Source organism: Rutidosis leptorrhynchoides, chromosome 7 (assembly GCF_046630445.1).
Source record: "Rutidosis leptorrhynchoides isolate AG116_Rl617_1_P2 chromosome 7, CSIRO_AGI_Rlap_v1, whole genome shotgun sequence".
NCBI lineage: Eukaryota > Viridiplantae > Streptophyta > Magnoliopsida > Asterales > Asteraceae > Rutidosis > Rutidosis leptorrhynchoides.
In genome coordinates, this window is record NC_092339.1 from 26,629,049 (window position 1) to 26,637,460 (window position 8,412).

Consider the following 8,412-nt stretch of genomic DNA (forward strand, 5'->3'; position numbering starts at 1 on the left):
CTTTAACCACTAACCGTGCTTTGTACCTCTTCTTGCCATCCGCCTCATTCTTTATTCTATACACGCATTTATTTTGCAACGCCTTTTTATCATGAGGTAATCTCACTAGTGACCAAGTCTTGTTCTTCTCAAGTGACCCCATCTCTTCTTTCATAGCAAACTCCCATTGTATGGATTCTTTAGACTTTCTTGCTTCAAAGTAACTTTCGGGTTCACCATTCTCAGTATAGAGCAAGTAGTTTGTTGATGGAGAATACCTAGGATTAGGTTTGGGCACTCTAGTCGAGCGTCTAAGTATAGGAGCAACCGGTATGGTTGGACCGGTTTCATTAGCCTCCTCATTACTAGAACTCGCACTATGTTCGAAATTATCACCGCTATCCGAACCATCCCCATCATTGTTGTAACAGAATGGAACCTGGGCTAGTTGTAAGTGGATTATTTTGCCCTTAGGATTTTATTATGTGTTTTATATGCTTTTATTTTAATTATGTGAATAGTGTTATTTTATTATTTAGTTAAGACTAGTTTGTGACAAGGGTCACAGAACAGGTTTGTTTATTTAATTTGGACTCCGTTAGGGCCGCCTAACGAGGTACGAAAGATTTTAGATAACTGATAAATACCCGTGTGTTGTGGGGTATGGGTTTTAACCCAAACAAGTGGGTAATACTTGCCTCATTTTCACATTTTCTAGAAAATTCCCAAAATCACTCCCGTACCTAACTTCATCTCCCTCTTGAACCCTAATTCTCCAAATCTCGATTAGAAGTTTGATTTGTGTTAGAAATTGATTCTTTGTGTTTTACTGATTCAAACAAGGTAAGAATCACCCATTTTCATTACCTAAATTTGTGTCAAATTGGGTTTAAAGTTAGGTTTTTGTCAAAGTGGATTTTGATGTCAAAATTGCTTAATTTGTTGTTGTTTTGATGTAATGTTTGTGGGTTTATGTCCCAAAAGGTTTTATAAACAAGAAGTGATGAGTTTTTAGGTTTAAAACGAGTTTATGTTCGAGATTTGGTGATTTTTGGCTCAAACATGTCACTTTTCCAAATTTCAGCAGCTCAAGAACACACTCGGTCGAGTGTCTTTTGGAAGTGGGCCGTGTGTGTACACACTCGGTCGAGTGTCTTTTGAAGTGGGCCGTATGTCTACACACTCGGTAGTGTGTCTTTTGAAAAGACAGTCGGTCGTGTGTCTCTACTCATTCGGCCGTGTGTCTACACACTCGGTCGATTGTCTATGACACACACTACCGAGTTGGGTAGTGTGTCTTTTCAGCAATTTGAGAAATTTGTTTTGGTCATAAATTTCAAACCGTAACTTCATTTTTGATGAATCAAATATCTTTGGAATCGTATTTAAGAATACATTTCAATGATAAACTTTTAAAAAGCTGGATCAAACTGTTTTTGGGGCGAGAAAATAGGTTTTGGCGTGTGCGTCCCGTTTTCCACGTATTTGTTTGACAATAGTGAATGGAGTTACTTTGTGGACTTGTGAAATGATGTTATGACCTAGTTTATAGTATGATTTGGTAATAATATTGATTGAGATATGTATATTGACTTCGTTTGTGTTGTTCTCAGGTGATAAGAACAAGGAAGAAGCTCAGAAGTAAGATAACTGAGCTGTAGCTGGTAATCGGTGAGTGGGTCTATCTCTGAATAGAGTTTAAGTAGCATGTCATGCTACTATGATTTATTCTATTACCATGCTTTGATATTATGTTGTTTCCGTGTTTATATATTGGTTGTCATGCTAGTGAGTTTATTATATGTTGACTGTGATTTTGTGATATTATGTGTGCACCGTGTTTGGCACCAGTCGGACCTGAGGAGGCTGGGGACTCGTAACCGGGCTGAAGAGGTTAGAGTTCGTGTGAGGTTAACCAGGCCTGAGGAGGTTGGGTCCAAGGACTACTGTGACGATCGCTCCAAATCCATATGGACGAACACGTCATTCATTGATTTCATTGCGAGGTATTTGACCTCTATGTGATACGTTTTGTAACATTGCATTCGTTTGAAAAGGTATTTCATAAATGAATATATAAATTCCATGTTTTTTTACATCTGATGATTCCTACGTATAGACAATCACCATTTAAATGGTTTACAATAATACATCTGTTGACAATACAGTCAAAATAAGATACATGGTAATGGTTTGATGAATGCAAGTTTCTTGTATATAGCATGTATGACTCCAAGCACATAACTTGTATCACGTATGAGCAAACAGCGGAAGACTTCTAGAAACCTGAGAATAAACATGCTTCAAGTGTCAACACAAAGGTTGGTGAGTTCATAGTTTTAATATTACACATAATCCGTATATCAATGTGGATTACAAAAGTTCAGTTGTTTTATTCAAAACGTTTATCATTATGTTTTAAATAAAAGGTGGATCACAAGATTTCAGTTGTTTCATCCGAAACGTTTATCAATCGGTTCTACAAAATTGAGCACCCTGGTAACTAAACTTTAATGTTTATATAATTTGTACCCTTTGTATAATTATCTTAATATTACACGCAAACCAACGTGTACGCTTCTCAAATAGCATACGTCCGTTAAAAGGCTAGTGCTCTAGCTCGGACGGGGATATCAAGCCCTATGGATCCATATACTACTACTCGCGCCCACCAGTTCTTATAACTGGCAGTTAACAGTTACCAAAGCTAAGGGATTTTCGGTTCAAACTCAGTGTAGAATTTAGTATGTACTTGTATCCATTGCGTTTAAAATAAAGTGCATGTATTCTCAGCCCAAAAATATAGATTGCAAAAGCAATTAAAAAGGGAGCCAATGAAACTCAAGCATATAAATATTGTAAATCAGTTTATAAAGCATTTGCATATATTCTCAGCCCAAAAATGTAGAGAGTAAAAGGGATCTTATGAAACTCACACAAAATCAGTTTTAGTATTTGTATCCATTTAGTAAAACAGTTTATAAAACTGCGCATGTATTCTCAGCCCAAAAATATAATTTGAAAAAGGGATCATATGAAACTCACTGTTTAATATTGATATACAATATTGCAGGAAAGCACGTAGACGCATCGGAGATGATAAACACGAGGTTTGATTCACAAAAAAATACCCCCGAACATTACCCATAACCTCCTTGGCAATAACCCATAATTTCCTTAGCTCTAGCTTGCTCGAAAACTCATTTTGAAAAATACTTGGACAGCACTCCGTCGTAATATTTTATGTACATTATTATTTTTGTATCGCAAAAATAATAACACTAACAATAAAAATAATAAGATTAATAATAATCTTATTAATAATAATAATAATAATAATAATAATAATAAAATAAATAAATACGGAGTAAAAATAATATATATGTGTGTGTGATTTATCTGGCCAAAACTCGAGAATTTATAGCACTTGGCCTGAAATCTGGAGTCATGCGACTCGCATGGAAATGGCCTTCTGGCCATGCGACTCGCATGAGGACCAGGGACAGCTCACATTGATTTGTAATTTAGCTCGTCGACATAATTAAATATTAATATAATTTATATAATTTAAATAATTAATTATATATTATATTAAATTCACGTGCATAGTTGACTTGTAATTTTTGTTCCGATAAGTCGTACGTCATCACTCGACTTATGTCCCGGTTCTGGTTTTTCGAATGTCCTTTCGTACGCTGAGAAAACTTGCATTTTACGTTTCGTGACACGTACTTTTGTCAAAATATAGCCTTAAGTTATCCATAAACTATACCACTCATAGTATATCTTAAACTTTCGAGTATTTTGGTCATTTACTTCTATAAATCATCATCTCGTTATTTGTTAAAAATACATTTTAAAATAGTGTTTTACTGTAGCAAAGTCAAATTTTACTGTAGCAATTCACTGTAGCAAAGTCAATTTCACTGTAGCAAATAGTGATTTTCGAAAACACTGTAGCATTTTGAGTAATGTGGCAATTTGAAAACACTGTAGCAAATTAGTGTTTAACTGGTTCATCTTAAACGCTTTAGTTAACTTATCTAAATATCAATTGAATCAATAAACGAATGTTACTATCGTTTATTATATATATGTATATATCTTTTTAATATACATAAATCAGTTTTTAAATACACATTGGACGTTATTTATAAATAAATTTTAATAATAATTATTTAAATTTATCATATACATTAAAATAGATATTTAAACCAATAAGTTTAATGTACGGTATCAAACAATTAATACATTGTTACCTTTTCATGTTATAGTATATATGTATCTTTTTACATATAATTGTTCGCGAATCGTCGAAAACAACCGAAGGTATTTAAATATATAAAAGTAATTCAAAAATTTTGAGATTCAGTTTTACAGACTTTGCTTATCGTGTCGGAATGTTAATCATACAAAGATTAAGTTTAAATTTAGTCGAAATTTCTGGGTCATCACAGTACCTACCCGTTAAAGAAATTTCGTCCCGAAATTTGAGTGAGGTCGTCATGGCTAACAATAAAAATGTTTTCATGACGAATATGAGTTGATAAATAGAATTTTATTACCGTTGAGTAATATGGATAAAACAATCCAATTACTCGAAGCGTATAAGAGAAGTTATCGTAATCAAGTGAAATGAAGAATAGAGATGCGTCTTATCTCTTGATGTAGTAACAATTGATTTCCGGATTTTAAGGAATAGAAAATCTTCATAATCTAAATAAGATTTGATTCTTCAAAATTTGCGAAAATTAGGATTTTCTTTGATTAAATGCGTAATCTGCCTCGATTGCTATGTCTGATATTTCGCTTATAAATTGACCACTTCCGTTTCATTTATTTTCACCATTCCTATAATCTTCTTCCTTATTTCATACTTACAAAAGATTTGTGAAAATGCTTCATCCAGTTCTGATTCTTGATATTTTCTTGGCTATCATATCATTCATTCTTCTTTTTCATCTGTCACCAGAGGAGGTTATCTTCTTCTACTATTACCTTGGGGTTATATTATTTTTCATTCTCCCGTGTCTTTATATTGCTATACGCATTGATATACACGGTTTGTAAATTTCGGGGTTGTTTTCGGGCTTCATATTTTCCATTATATTTTGGAGCTTCATGCTTTCGTTCTCTTCCCGACTTTAAGTCAAGCGAATAATGGTCCAGAATTCGTAGCTATACATTTCAGAATGAACATAGTTAATGTTCTAAGAAGGTAATCGTAATGGTACGATCTTGATTTGTCAAATTACCAGAATATCCGGAAAAGACCGAATCATCAAGAAAATATTTTCTTGATATGTTTAGAGGTTAAATAGAATAAAAGAGTTATGTAACATGGTTCATTATGAGGGTGGGATCTGTGAACCTTTATCACGTTCCATTAGAAACTCAGCATGACTTACTATAATATAATCACGTTGATCAAGTGTCATTATATTATACTAACTCATGCTTCAGTTCCCAACATTACTTCAAAACATCCATTTTTTTTCGAATTTTTCAGATTTTAGAAATTAAAATAGTTTCTTTTATGATTTAACACAGATAGTGTGAAGAGATAAATAATTTCGGATGATAATAGTTATGAAGATATCTTCAGAAATATCGAAGATATTTATAATGAAAGATATGATAATATCTTAGAATTTCTAATATCGAAGGATGATGAAGAATATGTTCCGCAAGAATTTGAAATAAGTAAGGAGCAAGATATTCGCTAAATATTTCATCAAAAACAGAATCATCTAGATTCTTTATGTATAAGTTTAGTCCCTGTGACTTGTCCACAGTCTCCTTTATGGTTTGCTCAATCCGTTTTTCAATTCCAAACCTTCTCTTTTTCTCAGCTTTACCACCATACTATTCTTTATCATCAAACTTTTGACTGTTAAAGTCGTTTACCGTTTTTGCTGCTTTATCAGCATTTTTCCAAAATTAGGAGGACTAGTTTCACAGTTTGGGGTGTTTTTCAGAAACTTCACATTCGAAGTATCTAAGTCTAGAAGATAGATGTTATATGTTTATATATAACTGTTGTCGTAGAAAACGCTGCGAGATTCAAAATACTGATTGTTAATTCCCGGTGGTTGGTATGGCAATTACCGTTACAAGATGTGGATGAGTACATGATCAGATTTCAAGGTATATATAGTGATTTCCGGAGAGATTTAAATAGCAGAGTGACGGAGTCGCTGGTACATTTACTGCTAATATGATGGGATATAAAAGGTTCCCCGGTAACAACAATAGAAAGGGTAATCCTATATGTCAAGGTTTAATTAAGGCTTATCCAAATGAAGTTGACTTGCTGAAGTTGTGACAAAACTGGATACTTGAAAAGGAATTGTAAGATTATTTTCAGTAATAATAATGCCGAAGGATTTATCACAGATACGTGTTAAAGTTTTACTTAGGTTTCGAGAGCTTTCCAGATGTATGATTATAAGTACAAATCTTTCTTCTCGTAGATATCGTGTAGTTGGTTTGTCTTCTCGTTTGTTCATTAGTTGAAGTGTTTCCAAGAATTTCGATGGGTTTGAACGCAAAATGTAATCATATGATGTTCTAGTACTGTTCTGAATTCAAAGCATGGTTTTCGAAGCATGGTTTTGAAAGATGTAGGAATCTAAGAGTGATGTTTTTCGTTTAATCTTGACTTGGATTCTGATCTATCGAAATCAGAATATGAAATTGAATGAAAATGGTTATTCTGCGATGAACAGATACGTATATCTATAGGTTTGAGCAGTATAGTTAATGATTGCTGAATCAGAATTGAAGAATGTATAGTGTAACATATTAATTGCGAACTTATATATCAAAGTTATAATAAGGCTTATTCGAATGAATAATTGAAGTTGATTTGTTGGAGCTGTGACAAAACTGTCTATGTTGAAAAGGGTTTGAAAAGTTATTTTTGCTAATAAATGTCAAATGGTCTGACACGATTACGTGTTAAACTGTGACTTTGGTTTCGAGAGTTTTTCAGGTGCATAACTGTGAGTAACATGTGGTTGGATCATCATCTCGATGGTTCATTGTTTGAAGTGTTTTTCAGAAATTTCGGACGGTTTGAATACATATTGTAATCGTTAATATACATATGATGTTCTAGCATAGTTTTGAAATCAAAGTATAGCTTTGAAAGATGTAGGGATCTAAAAGTGATGATATCGGGTATATCTCGACTTGGATTCTGATATGTTAAAATTAGAATATGTAATTGATTTTGAATGAGTATGGTTGTTTTGATTTCTATGAAAGAATGTTTCTCGTTATGAAAGTAGTTGATGATTGGTTGAATCAGAATCGAAAAATGTAACATGTTAATTGTGAATTTATATATCTCTAGGGTATTACCTACCCGTTAAAATATTCTCATCATTAACAGTTTGTACAAAAGGATTTTCAATTATAATCTTTATGAAAATATATGTATGTATATTTCCTTCAGATGTAATATAGATTTAATGAGTTATTAAACTCATTTGATTTTCGGTTGGAACTAGAAACGAATAATCTCTTCTATATTAAAGATTACATAATCGTCGCAGGATATTTCTCCAATGAAGTTATGAATTAATACTTCATCGTTTATGGTTATTAGTATTCTTCGGTGCCTACAGTGCGTATGAGGTTGATACTCGTGGGACAGATTGTGAGGTTAAGGTTTACGGTGCGGATGTTGTTGTTGGTGGTACTGGTACTGTTGTTGGTTGTGCTGCTGGTTCTGGTGGTGCTACCGGTGCTGCCTGTGATGCCTGTAAATTGTGCATCATATTCTCCAAAGCCACAACTCGAGCGCGAAGCTCGTTAACTTCTTCTATTATTCCGGGATGATTGGCGGTTGGTACGAGTGGATGAATAAAGTTTAAAATTCTAGTTATCATATAATCGTTGCGAAATATCCTGGAAATGAGGGTAAAGATAGTGTTTCGAACGGGTTCACCGGTAAGTGCCTCAGGTTCCTCACTAAGAGGTGAATTCGGTTGGTGGAAAGGATCGCCTTCCTCTTGTCTCCATTGATTAAGTTGATTACGAACCCATCCCCAATTCATCCAGAATTGGTGATGACTGATTGGTTGATTCATTCCGGTTACACTGCTTTCGGAACTCAGGTGGAAATTCATATCGGAATCCGAAGAACTCGAATTACTTGCAGAATTCATCTTACACGGTTAGATAAATAATTTTCGATGTGAAATGATTTTTGGATATCGGATGATATTTTAATTACATAGAATACCTTTATATAGTACAAAGGATCCATAAATTATGGAGAAACTTTCGGAAACTGTCAAGTAAAGGTAACAGTAACAGATACGCTAAGATATTCATTTTGTCTATACACTAGTCATGCAATCCATGCAATAAGGTGTGTCTAGACTACAAATGATAAGCAGGTAATTTTCCACACAAGGAATGATA